Source organism: Pelobates fuscus, chromosome 10 (assembly GCF_036172605.1).
Source record: "Pelobates fuscus isolate aPelFus1 chromosome 10, aPelFus1.pri, whole genome shotgun sequence".
Lineage (NCBI taxonomy): Eukaryota > Metazoa > Chordata > Amphibia > Anura > Pelobatidae > Pelobates > Pelobates fuscus.
The window spans coordinates 6,208,251-6,224,928 of record NC_086326.1 but is presented as its reverse complement, the minus strand read 5'-3'; positions in this window follow the sequence as shown (position 1 = coordinate 6,224,928).

The window sequence follows — 16,678 nt, the reverse complement described above, 5'->3', positions numbered from 1 at the left end:
CCTTATCAGAGAGATCAAGACAAGCCTTCTTGTTGTATCCTGGATCAAGGTGTACATATAAAAAGAAAACAGAAACAAAGGATCCAATAATGCAATATGTCAGCTCAAACGGGACGTGTACAACACATTGGTATATAATTGCCTACTCACATAGCGTGGAGCTAAATCCAGCTCTGGTGAATTCAGCGCACATTGTTTAGATCCTTACTTGTAGGATATCTCTTATGTAATCTCACGAAACAGGATAGTAACAATACGTAGCATATAAAAGAAAAAACACTATAGTGCTCTCGGTATAGTAAGTGTGAAGGTGATCACTTACAATATTTAGAGCAGACAAACCCTTCTATTTTATTTACAGATTATAACTCGTCCTGTCATTTGGTGCCGCCATTAATTCTCTTCTTTCTTCAGTTATCTAGCGCTCATCCACTTTTCTTTTTGCATTTTACATTTAATACAATACATAGTGTTCGCTCCAATGGGTAAAGATTTAAAGGGGGTCTAATGTAATATGGGGATGTGGCATTTCATTCCATTTCTAGGCTGAACCTTTTACAGGCCCTCTTTTATTTCCTTTAGGGCTGCACAGAAGTTACTCTGTTGTTGGGGTAGCCCTTCTATCAGGTAATACTCTATGGGGAACACAGACTAAATGGTCCCAGACATACAGACTGCAGGAAGCCCTGGGGTGACACAGAGACAGTCTGCTTTCTTGGCTGGGGGGCTAATTCATCTAACTTGCCCTGATGTCATGTGAGGATTCTGTAAAAGCAGAGCTGGATAAAGTAAGGATTAGGAGAGAAATTATGGAACAAAAAGACCTCAGCTACTGTTACCGCTGCATGTACTAATAACGTTCTTCCTCTGATTCTATGGCTGGGCAGCTTTTACAAGCCTTGTGAACATTAGATTTAAATTATAATATATTGCCAGTTCAGTCAGACAAGGGAGATCTTTTTTAAATTAATTAATTTAATATTTAATTTCTTATATAATGACCTTTATTTTTGCCAGGTGAAAAATTGTCTTAGAGAGGACACCAAATATACTGGAGCAGAACAAACAGCTATCTGGGAGCCTGTTCTACAGACACTATAGGCATCCAGACCACTTCATCTCATTGTCCTCCATTAGTCATGTAATGTTAAACATGGCAGCACCAATGTTTACATAGCAGCACCAATGTTTACATAGCAGCACCAATGTTTACATAGCAGCACCAGTGTTTACATAGCAGCACCAATGTTTACATAGCAGCACAAATATTTACATGGCAGCACCAATGTTTACATAGCAGCACCAATGTTTACATGGCAGCACCGATGTTTACATAGCAGCACCAATATTTACATGGCGGCACAAATGTTTACATGGCAGCACCAATGTTTACATAGCAGAACCAATATTTACATGGCGGCACAAATGTTTACATAGCAGCACCAATGTTTACATAGCAGCACCAATGTTTACATAGCAGCACCGATGTTTACATAGCAGCACCAATATTTACATGGCGGCACAAATGTTTACATGGCAGCACCAATGTTTACATAGCAGCACCAATGTTTACATAGCAGCACCAATGTTTACATAGCAGCACCAATGTTTACATAGCAGCACCGATGTTTACATAGCAGCACCAATATTTACATGGCGGCACAAATGTTTACATGGCAGCACCAATGTTTACATAGCAGCACCAATGTTTACATAGCAGCACCAATGTTTACATGCCAGCACCAATGTTTGCATAGCAGCACCAATGTTTACATGGCAGCACCGATGTTTACATAGCAGCACCAATATTTACATGGCGGCACAAATGTTTACATGGCAGCACCAATGTTTACATAGCAGCACCAATGTTTACATAGCAGCACCAATGCTTACATGGCAGCACCGATGTTTACATAGCAGCACCAATGTTTACATGGCAGCACCAATGTTTACATGCCAGCACCAATGTTTACATAGCAGCACCAATGTTTACATAGCAGCACCAATGTTTACATAGCAGCACCAATATTTACATGGCAGCATTAATGATTACATAGCAGCACCAATATTTACATGGCAGCATTAATGATTGCATGGCAGCACAATGTTTATGAGGCAGCACCAATGTTTATGAGGCAGCACCAATGTTTACATGGCGGCACCAATGTTTACATGTCAGCATTAATGATTACATGGCGGCACCAATATTTACATGTAACATTACCCATGCATCGCTCAAACATAGTGATTAAAGTATACATAGAGCATTAATATACTTTATATCTGGGAGAGTACCTTCACACAGATTTATTGAGGTGTGTGTATTATAACATTGTGATGAAGATTCTGATTCTATTCACACAGCTAAGCAAATATTACATTGCTCACAATACAATCTCAGTACGCTACGTACGTGGCTGAACGCATCCCATGATTCTCGTGGTACAATCTCAGTATGCCACGTGTGCTGCTGAACGCATCCCATGATTCTCATGGTACAATCTCAGTACGCTACGTACGTGACTGAACGCATCCCATGATTCTCATGGTACAATCTCAGTATGCTACGTACGTGACTGAACGCATCCCATGATTCTCATGGTACAATCTCAGTACGCTATGCACGTGGCTGAACGCATCCCATGATTCTCGCAATACAATCTCAGTACGCTACGTACGTGGCTGAATGCATTCCATGATTCTCGTGGTACAATCTCAGTACGCTACGTACGTGGCTGAACGCATCCCATGATTCTCGCAATACAATCTCAGTACGCTACGCACGTGGCTGAATGCATCCCATGATTCTCATGGTACAATCTCAGTACGCTACGTACGTGACTGAACGCATCCCATGATTCTCGCAATACAATCTCAGTACGCTACGCACGTGGCTGAATGAATTCCATGATTCTCGCAATACAATCTCAGTACGCTACGCACGTGGCTGAATGCATTCCATGATTCTCATGGTACAATCTCAGTACGCTACGTACGTGGCTGAACGCATCCCATGATTCTCGCAATACAATCTCAGTACGCTATGCACGTGGCTGAACGCATCCCATGATTCTCGCAATACAATCTCAGTACGCTACGCACGTGGCTGAATGCATTCCATGATTCTCGTGGTACAACCTCAGTACGCTACGTACGTGGCTGAACGCATCCCATGATTCTCACAATACAATCTCAGTACGCTACACACGTGGCTGAATGCATTCCATGATTCTCGTGGTACAATCTCAGTACGCTACGTATGTGGCTGAACGCATCCCATGATTCTCGCAATACAATCTCAGTACGCTACGTACGTGGCTGAATGCATCCCATGATTCTTGCAATACAATCTCAGTACACTACATACGTGGCTGAATGCATTCCATGATTCTCGTGGTACAATCTTAGTACGCTACGTACGTGGCTGAATGCATTCCATGATTCTCGTTATACAATCTCAGTACGCTACGTACGTGGCTGAACGCATCGCATGATTCTCGCAATACAATCTTAGTACGCTATGCACGTGGCTGAACGCATTCCATGATTCTCGTGGTACAATCTCAGTACGCTACGTATGTGGCTGAACGCATCCCATGATTCTCATGGTATAATCTCAGTACGCTACGTACGTGACTGAACGCATCCCATGATTCTCGCAATACAATCTCAGTACGCTACGTACGTGGCTGAATGCATTCCATGATTCTCGCAATGCAATCTCAGTACGCTATGCACGTGGCTGAACGCATTCCATGATTCTCGTGGTACAATCTCAGTACGCTACGTATGTGTCAGGATCGGGACAGGGATCCAACACGCAGAGTACAAAGAGTGGAAAGGTACGTATACCGGGCCTTAGAATGGCCGGACTAACGTACCGAGAGTAAAGAATAGTCAGAGACAAGCCGAGGTCGAGGGAACGAGAAGACAGATAAGCGAGAGACAAGCCGGGTCAAGGGATAACAGAGAAGCAGGGTAGTACAACGAGCCGAGTCAAAACCAATAGAGCAAACTAGAATACCAGAGCACTGAGTGACTAGACAAGCTAGAACCACGACAGGGCAATGAGCTGAAGTAAGGAGTAAGCTTAAATACCCTGGCTCTGGATGGAAATCACGCCTCTGACAAGTACCGATTGGATATCGGACACTTGAGTGACAGATCGCTCGTGATAGCGTCATGACGTCACGTATTGAGCGTCCTGCTAGAAAAGGGCGTGGATTCCTCGCGGCCGGTGTTTAAGTGACTGGATGAACCGCGAGGAACGGAGGAAACCGCTCGCCTGGACGGATACACCACCAAGTCTCTACCTCCCTTAGAGGTAGAGGCCTCGGGTACCCTGACAGTACCCCCCCTCTCAGATACGCCCACCGGGCGGAATGAACCGGGGCGAGATGGGAAGCGGAGGTGAAATGCTCTGCGAAGGCGAGAAGCATGGACGTCCTCCTGAGGTACCCAACTCCTCTCCTCAGGACCATATCCCCTCCAGTCGACCAGATATTGCAATTTTCCCCTTGAAATTCTGGAGTCAATGATGGAGCTGACCTCGTACTCCTCCCGACCCTCCACCTGAACAGGACGAGGCGAGGGGACCTTAGAGGAGAATTTGTTGCAAATGAGGGGTTTCAACAAGGAGACATGAAAAGAGTTAGGAATGCGCAAGGCAGGTGGCAGAGCAAGGCGATACGCAACCGGATTGATACGAGTGAGAACCCTGTAAGGGCCTATGTAGCGAGGAGCAAATTTCATGGATGGAACTTTTAGGCGAATATTCTTAGTACTCAACCATACCCTATCCCCAGGAACAAAAACAGGAGCCGCTCTTCTATGTTTGTCAGCGTGTTTCTTGAACAGCGAGGAACTATGTAATAGAATTTGCCGAGTCTGATCCCATAATTTCTTCAGGTTGGCGACATGATCATCAACCGACGGTATCCCCTGAGAAGAGGAAACCGAAGGAAAAATCGAAGGATGAAAGCCATAGTTCATGAAGAAAGGGCTAGAGCGAGTTGAATCGCAAACAAGGTTATTGTGTGCGAACTCCGCCCAAGGAATCAGACCGACCCAATCGTCCTGGTGTTCGGAAACAAAGCAACGCAGATACTGTTCGATCTTTTGATTAGTACGTTCAGCAGCTCCGTTAGACTGAGGGTGATAGGCAGAGGAGAAGTTCAATTTGATGCCCATTTGAGAACAAAAGGATCTCCAGAAACGTGAGACAAATTGAGAACCTCTATCAGAAACAATCTCTGAAGGAATCCCATGTAGGCGAAAAACTTCTCTCGCAAAAATCTCCGCCAATTCAGGAGAAGTCGGAAGTTTAGGTAATGGCACGAAATGGGCCATCTTAGTAAATCTATCCACCACCGTGAGAATAACAGTCTGTCTTTTGGAAGCAGGCAAATCAACGATAAAGTCTATGGACAAACAGGACCAAGGTTTCTCAGGAATGTCCAAGGGGTGTAACAGGCCACATGGGGATGCATGAGGTAGTTTAGTCTTGGCACAAGTCTCACAAGCTGCGACGAACTCCTCAATATCTTTTCGAAGTGAAGGCCACCAGAAATCCTTGGATATCAGAGAGTATGTCTTGCGAATACCAGGATGACCAGCTATTTTACTTTCATGAAAACATTGTAAGAGCTCCAGTTGAAGTTCAGGAGGAACAAAGTTTCTTCCCTCAGGAGTGTTTCCGGGAGCTAGATGTTGTGACTTCAAGATCTGGTCAAGTAGCGGAGAATGAATTTTGAGACTGGTATTAGCAATAATATTGCATTTGGGTACAATGGAAGACAAAAGTGGTTCAACTGAAGCAGAGGGTTCATATTGGCGAGATAGCGCATCGGCTTTAGAATTCTTTGACCCAGGTCTGTAAGTCAGAACGTAATTGAAATGGGTAAGAAACAACGACCAACGAGCCTGCCTGGAGGACAGGCGCTTGGCCTCTCCGATATAGGACAAGTTTTTGTGGTCTGTCAGAATGGTAACAGGATGTAATGTACCTTCCAATAAATGTCTCCATTCTTTCAAAGCCTTGATAACCGCTAGTAATTCTCTGTCACCAATGTCATACCTGCTTTCAGTACCGGTCAATTTTTTAGAGAAAAATCCACATGGATGTAATGGTTTATCAACACCCAACCTTTGAGATAGAACAGCACCTAAATCAGTCTCTGATGCGTCTACCTCGAGCAAAAAAGGCAGAGAAGTGTCAGGGTGAACTAAAATTGGAGCGGAAGCGAAAAGCTCCTTGAGAGTCTTGAACGCAAGGAGAGCTTCAGTAGTCCAATTCTTAGTATCAGCCCCCTGTTTGGTCATGTTAGTGATAGGTGCAATAATGGAAGAATAGCCCTTAATAAAGCGCCTATAATAATTGGAAAAGCCAATAAATCTCTGTATGGCTTTAAGACCTGTGGGTAAAGGCCACTCTAGAATGGATTGGAGCTTATCCGGATCCATCTTAAATCCCTCCCCAGAGATCACATAGCCGAGAAAGGTTACCTGGGTTTGATCAAAGCTACATTTCTCCAACTTGCAGTACAAGCCATGCTGGAGAAGCTTGTGCAAAACCCTCCTGACTTGCTTGTGATGAATCTCAATCTCACTAGAATGAATGAGTATATCATCTAGGTATACAATGACGCACTCTTGCTGAAATTCCCTAAGAACCTCGTTTATCAGATCTTGGAATACCGCTGGCGCATTGCATAACCCAAAAGGCATAACAGTATATTCATAGTGACCATATCGAGTATTGAATGCCGTCATCCACTCATGTCCCTGCTGGATTCTCACCAAGTTATATGCCCCTCTGAGGTCTAACTTGGTGAAAATTGTAGAGCCCTTCAAACGATCGAAGAGTTCGGTGATCAAGGGAATCGGGTAGGCATTTTTAATGGTTATCTTATTCAAGCCTCGATAATCAATACAAGGTCTCAAAGAACCATCTTTCTTTTTAACAAAAAAAAATCCAGCCCCGGCAGGGGAGGAGGACCTCCTGATGAATCCCTTGTCTAAATTCTCGTGAATATATTCCTCTAGGACTGAGTTCTCCTTTATAGATAATGGGTATACATGACCTCTGGGAGGCATGGTACCAGGGAGTAGGTTAATTTTGCAATCAAAGGACCTGTGTGGGGGTAAGGTATCGGCTTTCTTTTTGTCAAATACTGCCTTTAAATCTAGATACTGAGGCGGAATTTGTGTCTCTGTAGGATTGTCAGAGGTATTCGATGTATTAGTTAATCCAAGAGGTAAGACCTTCCGCAAGCATTTTTCTTGACAATTCTCTCCCCACGAAACTATCTCCCCTGATTCCCAATTAATAATAGGGTTGTGTCTCCTCAGCCAGGAGTACCCCAGGACTATGGGAATAGACGGAGAAGAGATGAGCATTAAGGATATATCCTCTTTATGCAGGATGCCAACAGTCAAGTTAATCGGTATGGTCTCATGGAAAATAACAGGCTCAAGTAATGGTCTACCATCGATGGCCTCGACAGCCAGAGGTGTCTCTTTTAACTGGGATGGAATAGCATGCTTGGCAGCAAAACCCTGATCTATAAAGCTCTCAGCAGCTCCAGAATCGATTAGTGCCATAGTCTTAACTACTCCCTTCTCCCACTTTAAAGAAACGGGTAACACAAGCCTGAGCTCCTTGTAGTTGTGAATAGAGGACAAAGTAGAAACACCCAAGGCCTGTCCTCTAGAGGAACTTAGGTGCGAGCGTTTCCCGAACGATTGGGACAATTTAGGCGTAAATGACCCCTGACTCCACAATACATACATAAACCCTCCCTTCTCCTGTACTGTCTCTCCCTTTCAGTGAGATGAGTACTGCCTATCTGCATAGGTTCAGGAATACGTAAGTCTTCGAACTCAGAGATTTGAAAGGTAGGCGCTAGTTTAAAGGAGGGTCTACGGGTCCTATCTCGAGTGTTCTGCCTCTCTCTTAAGCGTTCATCAATACGAGATATAAAAGAAATTAAATCCTCCAAATTTTCAGGGAGTTCTCTAGTAGCGACCTCGTCAAGAATTACATCTGATAACCCATTCAGAAACACATCTATATAAGCCTGTTCGTTCCACTTAACTTCTGCCGCCAAGGATCTGAACTCTAGTGCATAATCCACAAGTGTTCGATTGTCCTGTTTAAGGCGCAACATTAATCTAGCTGCATTGACCTTTCTGCCAGGAGGGTCAAAAGTTCTTCTAAACGCAGCTACAAAGGCATTATAATTATAGACTAGTGGATTATCATTCTCCCATAAAGGATTGGCCCATCTCAAAGCTTTTTCAATGAGCAGAGTAATAATAAATCCAACCTTTGCTCTATCTGTAGGATAAGAGCGGGGTTGTAATTCGAAATGGATGCTAATTTGGTTTAGAAAGCCACGACACTTCTCCGGTGATCCGCCATAACGTACTGGTGGGGTAATACGGGAAGAAGCACCTACAGTGGCTACCTCTAGACCTGAGACTGCAGGAGAGATAGAAGGAGTACGTGTCTCCTCAGGTGGATTATTAGCACGAGACAAAAGTGCCTGTAGTGCCAAAGCCATCTGATCCATCCTATGTTCCATGGCGTCAAACCTGGGATCCGAAGAACCAAGCTGACTGTTTGTACCTGCAGGATCCATTGGCCCTGTCGTAATGTCAGGATCGGGACAGGGATCCAACACGCAGAGTACAAAGAGTGGAAAGGTACGTATACCGGGCCTTAGAATGGCCGGACTAACGTACCGAGAGTAAAGAATAGTCAGAGACAAGCCGAGGTCGAGGGAACGAGAAGACAGATAAGCGAGAGACAAGCCGGGTCAAGGGATAACAGAGAAGCAGGGTAGTACAACGAGCCGAGTCAAAACCAATAGAGCAAACTAGAATACCAGAGCACTGAGTGACTAGACAAGCTAGAACCACGACAGGGCAATGAGCTGAAGTAAGGAGTAAGCTTAAATACCCTGGCTCTGGATGGAAATCACGCCTCTGACAAGTACCGATTGGATATCGGACACTTGAGTGACAGATCGCTCGTGATAGCGTCATGACGTCACGTATTGAGCGTCCTGCTAGAAAAGGGCGTGGATTCCTCGCGGCCGGTGTTTAAGTGACTGGATGAACCGCGAGGAACGGAGGAAACCGCTCGCCTGGACGGATACACCACCAAGTCTCTACCTCCCTTAGAGGTAGAGGCCTCGGGTACCCTGACAGTATGTGGCTGAACGCATCCCATGATTCTCATGGTATAATCTCAGTACGCTACGTACGTGACTGAACGCATCCCATGATTCTCGCAATACAATCTCAGTACGCTACGTACGTGACTGAACGCATCCCATGATAATCGCAATACAATCTCAGTACGCTATGCACGTGGCTGAACGCATCCCATGATTCTCGTGGTACAATCTCAGTACGCTACGTACGTGGCTGAACGCATCCCAGGATTCTCGTGGTACAATCTCAGTACGCTACGCACGTGGCTGAATGCATTCCATGATTCTCATGGTACAATCTCAGTACGCTACGTACGTGACTGAACGCATCCCATGATTCTCGCAATACAGTCTCAGTACGCTACGTACGTGGCTGAATGCATTCCATGATTCTCGTGGTACAATCTCAGTACGCTACGTACGTGGCTGAACGTATCCCATGATTCTCGCAATACAATCTCAGTACGCTGCACACGTGGCTGAACGCATCCCATGATTCTCGTGGTACAATCTTAGTACGCCATTTTTTTCATTATACCATGTCTCAGTAACAGCGACTACATCTACACTATCAGTTGCCATTATTGACACAAGTTCATGGATCTTTTTCCCTAAACTGCGCGCATTTGTAGACATTGAAAAATTATATCCTTGAATATTCAGTTTTTGCAAGTATGCATGTAATTGCTGTTTGAGCATCTGTATGGAATCTGTATGGACTTCAGGCAGAGAATTCCACATCCTGATTGTTCTTACAGTAACAAAACCTTTCCTTTGCCTTAGACGAAATCTTCTTTCTTCCAGTCTAAACGCGTGGCCTTGTGTCCTAAGTCCGGTTTGTGAATAGATTTCCACACAATGGTTTGTATTGGCCCCGAATATGTTTGTATAATGTTATCATATCCCCTCTCAGGCGACGTTTTTCTAAACTAAATATGTTTAAATTTGTTAACCTTTCTTCATAGCTGATATGTTGCATTCCTTTTATTAATTTTGTAGCCCGCCTCTGCACTTTTTCTAGTGCCATAATATCCTTCTTTAGAACGGGTGCCCAAAATTGCACAGCATGTTACACGTGTGGTCTTACCAGTGATTTATAAAGAGGCACAATGATATTCTCATCCCGTGAATTAATGCCCTTTTGTTGTTATCTTTCTTAGCATTTATATAGCGCCAACATATTCCACAGCGCTGTACAATAATAAAATATTATTATATTTCACAGCAAGTAGCTGACATACAGAAAACTGACAGAGACAAGAGATGAAGAACTCGCAGCTCATACAAACTTGCATTATGTAATGGCCTTATGTTCCAAATCATGAGTCATTTCATCACTAGTCAACTTGCCACTGTCACTAGTCATTAGTCAGCTCACCTTGCTGGTAGTGAATAAACCTCCAATATTATGTTCTCCAAATAACCTGAGGTGAGTGAGTCTCTTTAGAAAATGCAATCTAACATTTTATAATATTTAAAATCTGCCCTGAGTCCCAGGTTCAATCATTTTCCTTCTGTAGAGGCGGCTCCTTCTGGAACTCTTTAAATTCAGATTCTTCCCTTCCTATTGTAAAGGTACATTGAAAGCTCGTAATGAATGAGCTTTGCCTGAGGCCATTTCCAGCTCTATAGAGACCTTGTGTGGAAGCATTTCTTTATAACAATGCGCCCCTTACAGCTTTAAGGTTAAAAAAAAAACAAGTTTTATTTAGAATTGTTTTCATTTACAAATCGGTTTGTGCTGATTTATAGAATCTACAAGGTCCCCTGCCCACGCACGATGTACATAGGCCTGGGTTACAGAGATGGCATTACATTGGCTATTAGTGACTATATCACATGGGTGATACGTACAGGGAGTGCAGAATTATTAGGCAAGTTGTATTTTTGAGGATTAATTTTATTATTGAACAACAACCATGTTCTCAATGAACCCAAAAAACTCATTAATATCAAAGCTGAATATTTTTGGAAGTAGTTTTTAGTTTGTTTTTAGTTTTAGCTAGTTTAGGGGGATATCTGTGTGTGCAGGTGACTATTACGGTGCATAATTATTAGGCAATTTAACAAAAAACAAATATATACCCATTTAAATTATTTCTTTTTACCAGTGAAACCAATATAACATCTCAACATTCACAAATATACATTTCTGACATTCAAAAACAAAACAAAAACAAATCAGTGACCAATATAGCCACCTTTCTTTGCAAGGACACTCAAAAGCCTGCCATCCATGGATTCTGTCAGTGTTTTGATCTGTTCACCATCAACATTGAGTGCAGAAGCAACCACAGCCTCCCAGACACTGTTCAGAGAGGTGTACTGTTTTCCCTCCTTGTAAATCTCACATTTGATGATGGACCACAGGTTCTCAATGGGGTTCAGATCACGTGAACAAGGAGGCCATGTCATTAGATTTTCTTCTTTTATACCCTTTCTTGCCAGCCACGCTGTGGAGTACTTGGACGCGTGTGATGGAGCATTGTCCTGCATGAAAATCATGTTTTTCTTGAAGGATGCAGACTTCTTCCTGTACCACTGCTTGAAGAAGGTGTCTTCCAGAAACTGGCAGTAGGACTGGGAGTTGAGCTTGACTCCATCCTCAACCCGAAAAGGCCCCACAAGCTCATCTTTGATGATACCAGCCCAAACCAGTACTCCACCTCCACCTTGCTGGCGTCTGAGTCGGACTGGAGCTCTCTGCCCTTTACCAATCCATCCATCTGGCCCATCAAGACTCACTCTCATTTCATCAGTCCATAAAACCTTAGAAAAATCAGTCTTGAGATATTTCTTGGCCCAGTCTTGACGTTTCAGCTTGTGTGTCTTGTTCAGTGGTGGTCGTCTTTCAGCCTTTCTTACCTTGGCCATGTCTCTGAGTATTGCACACCTTGTGCTTTTGGGCACTCCAGTGATGTTGCAGCTCTGAAATATGGCCAAACTGGTGGCAAGTGGCATCTTGGCAGCTGCACGCTTGACTTTTCTCAGTTCATGGGCAGTTATTTTGCGCCTTGGTTTTTCCACACGCTTCTTGTGACCCTGTTGACTATTTTGAATGAAACGCTTGATTGTTCGATGATCACGCTTCAGAAGCTTTGCAATTTTAAGAGTGCTGCATCCCTCTGCAAGATATCTCACTATTTTTGACTTTTCTGAGCCTGTCAAGTCCTTCTTTTGACCCATTTTGCCAAAGGAAAGGAAGTTGCCTAATAATTATGCACACCTGATATAGGGTGTTGATGTCATTAGACCACACCCCTTCTCATTACAGAGATGCACATCACCTAATATGCTTAATTGGTAGTAGGCTTTCGAGCCTATACAGCTTGGAGTAAGACAACATGCATAAAGAGGATGATGTGGTCAAAATACTCATTTGCCTAATAATTCTGCACTCCCTGTATTATTATATCACACTATAACAGACACCATGTGCACACTATGCAGTGTGTCCGACTGTCTGTCCACATATATACACAATGGAGGCCGCACAATATTGTCAGACTCGGTCTCGTCTTCACACAAAGGGGACTTGTTATAAGTGTGTATTTTCAACCTTTTTTCTAAAAAAGGAAATTTGCTTAAAAAGAGTAATTTAAGGCTGGTTGTTATATGTTGAAGCTGGGCCATAAATTATTTACTAATCATCAATTATTGGAAAAAATATACAAATTTTATGCAGCTTGGAAAACAGTCAGTTTAAGTAATCTTGAACGTGCCCATAGAGCCCTTTTAAAGATGACGACTTATCGCTGAGTTTTACCAGTTGGTTTGAAATATACGAAATTCCGAAGTGAACATCTCAAATGCTGAAACAGAAAACACACGACAAGATTTATAGCCGTGTATCTCCAATTTACATATATCACGACATGATTAGATCCGGGAATAACAGATTAGTGTCTGTCTGTCTGTCTGTCTGTCTGTCCTTTTTCATTTTATTTTGCAAAATATCAAAATTTGCAACAAATTTGCAATTTAGATTTTTTTTTAAATGACCTGATTGAATGTATATTTCAAGAATGGTCCTGTGAACAGGCAGATTTACTCCTAAACAATTTGTCTTTTTCTTAAACAATCCAATATATTCGTGAGACATCAAACTGGGTCCCTGAGATGTAAATTTGGATGTTACATTCTCCTGCTTTTAAGTGCAAATTCTAATAATAACTTGGTGCAAAGGCAGTGGCAAATGTTTAAATATTTCAGAAATAAATACATAAATCTATTGGGCCCCCATTACTCCCCAATAATCAGCAAAAGCCAAGATTTACTTGCTTCTTGTCACTCACCTCACATTCAGGAAATGAGGGGTTAATGAAATTGCAGGGTTTTTCGTACTCTCTCCCTCCATACAACAATTATGCAGAATTCCCTTGAACCCCTAATAGACTGGTCTGAGAGGGGTTAATCCCCTGAACCCCCTATTAAACCGGTCTGAGAGGGGTTAATCCCTTGAACCCCTATTAAACCGGTCTGAGAGAGGTTTATCCCCTGAACCCCCAATTAAACTGGTCTGAGAGGGGTTAATCCCCTGAAGCCCCTATTAAACCAGTCTAAAAGGGGTTAATCCCCTGAAGCCCCTATTAAACCGGTCTGAGAGGGATTAATCCCCTGAAGCCCCTATTAAACCGGTCTAACAGGGGTTAATCCCCTGAACCCCCTATTACACTGGTCTGATTGGGGTTAATCCTCTGAAGACCCTATTAAACCGGTCTGAGAGGGGTTAATCCCCTGAACCCCCAATTAAACCGGTCTGAGAGGGGTTAAACCCTGAAGCCCCTATTAAATTGGTCTGTGAGGGGTTAATCCCCTGAAGCCCCTATGAAACCGGTCTGAGAGAGGTTTATCCCCTGAACCCCCAATTAAACCGGTCTGAGAGGGGTTAATCGCCTGAAGCCCCTATTAAACCTGTCTAAAAGGGGTTAATCCCCTGAAGCCCCTATTAAACCGGTCTGAGAGGGGTTAATCGCCTGGAGCCCCTATTAAACCTGTCTAAAAGGGGTTAATGCCCTGTAGCCCCTATTAAACAGGTCTGAGAGGGGTTAATCCCCTAAAGCCCCTATTAACCCCTTAAGGACCAAACTTCTGGAATAAAAGGGAATCATGACATGTCACACATGTCATGTGTCCTTAAGGGGTTAAACCGGTCTGAGAGGGGTTAATCCCCTGAAGCCCCTATTAAACCGGTCTGAGAGGGGTTAATCCCATGAACCCCCAATTAAACCAGTCTGAGAGGGGTTAATCCCCTAAAGCCCCAATTAAACCGGTCAAAAGGGGTTAATCCCCTGAACTCCCTATTAAGCCGGTCTAAAAGCGGTTAATCCCCTGTAGCCCCTATTAATCTGGTCTGAGAGGGGTTAATCCCATGTAGCCCCTATTAATCCGGTCTGAGAGGGGTTAATCCCATGTAGCCCCTATTAATCTGGTCTGAGAGGGGTTAATCCCCTGAACCCCTCTTAAACCGGTCTGAGAGGGGTTTATCCCCTGAACCCCCTATTAAACCGGTCTGAGAGGGGTTAATCCCCTAAAGCCCCTATTAAACCGGTCTGAGAGGGGTTAATCCCCTGAACCCCTCTTAAACCGGTCTGAGAGGGGTTAATCCCATGAACCCCCTATAAAACCGGTCTGAGAGGGGTTAATCCCCTGAACCCCCTATTAAACCGGTCTGAGAGGGGTTAATCCCATGTAGCCCCTATTAATCCGGTCTGAGAGGGGTTAATCCCATGTAGCCCCTATTAATCCGGTCTGAGAGGGGTTAATCCCATGTAGCCCCTATTAATCTGGTCTGAGAGGGGTTAATCCCCTGAAGCCCCTATTAAACCAGTCTGAGAGGGGTTAATCCCCTGAACCCCTATTAAACCGGTCTGATAGGGGTTAATCCCCTGAAGCCCCTATTAAACCGGTCTGAGAGGAGTTAATCCCCTGAACTCCCTATTAAACCGGTCTGTGAGGGGTTAATCCCATGAACCCCTATTAAACCGGTCTGAGAGGAGTTAATCCCCTGAACTCCCTATTAAACCGGTCTGAGAGGGGTTAATCCCCTGAACCCCCAATTAAACCGGTCTGAAAAGGGTTAATCGCCTGAACCCCTATTAAACCTGTCTGAGAGGGGTTAATCCCCTGAACCCCCTATTAAACCGGTCTGAGAGGGGTTAATCCCCTGAACCCCCTATTAAACCGGTCTGAGAGGGGTTAATCCCCTGAACCTCCTATTAAACCGGTCTGAGAGGGGTTAATCCCCTGAACCCCCAATTAAACCGGTCTGAAAAGGGTTAATCGCCTGAACCCCTATTAAACCTGTCTGAGAGGGGTTAATCCCCTGAACCCCCTATTAAACCGGTCTGAGAGGGGTTAATCCCCTGAACCCCCTATTAAACCGGTCTGAGAGGGGTTAATCCCCTGAACCCCCTATTAAACCAGTCTGAGAGGGGTTAATCCCCTGAACCCCTTATTAAACAGGTCTGAGAGGGGTTAATTATCTGTATCCTGCGGACAGTATCTCCTTCTATCCTTGCAGTAAGATGTATGTGTGCAGCACTGAGCCAGGAAGAGACAATGTATCAATTTACAATGGTTCCTTAAATAAACAAAGGATACATATGTTCCCCCAGCTGGACAGATGGTTAGAGGGGAGGCCTGTCTATTGCTCTCTATTCCCCAGTTATGTTGCAGAGAGCTGAGTACATGATTAGTAGCTTGGCAGTGTGCTCCCTCTTTTTTCTGTCTTTTTAGAGTTGTTTTTATTATTTTTCAAATTATTATTTATAAAGTGAGACATTGTAAGTATGTAGAATATAAAATATTAATGTATCAGGTGCAAAGATCTCTTGTTAACTATTTTTGTGCTAAATGAGGACCCACTGAATTGGATACATTCCATTTAACTTATTAATAATGTAGAAAATACCATGCAGACATAACTGGACAATTTAAAGAGTCTCTGTTAGAGCTCCTCGTCCAGCATACTGGGGCAAAGCATTCTGGGACAGCCACAAGGGTCTTCCCTGCTTCAATTACTATGGTGATCCTGGAACTAAAAATGGGGGGACTCTTGTCCTTTTATTATGGCTGTAAATTTAACCATTAGTCGTACACAACAAAGACATTAAATAACTCCTTAACCCCTTAAGGACAGAGCTTCAGAAGCTTGTCTTTCACTTAATGACACATGCAATTTTTTCATTTTTTGCTGTTTGCGTTCAACTGCAATTTGCATTTTACTAATTTATTGCACCGACGCATATTATATACCATTTTTTTAAAGGACAGAAAGGGCTTTAATTTGATGTAACATATATTTACATAAATGCTTATTTATTATTAAAAAAATACAGAAACATGCAAATAAAAATGAAAAATCTTGATTTTTTACAGTTTTTGCAATAATAATGTGTGCACAATTAGTGCAGGTTAAGGAAAGTAATTAAAAATAAATTCATTTAGTTGTTCTGAAT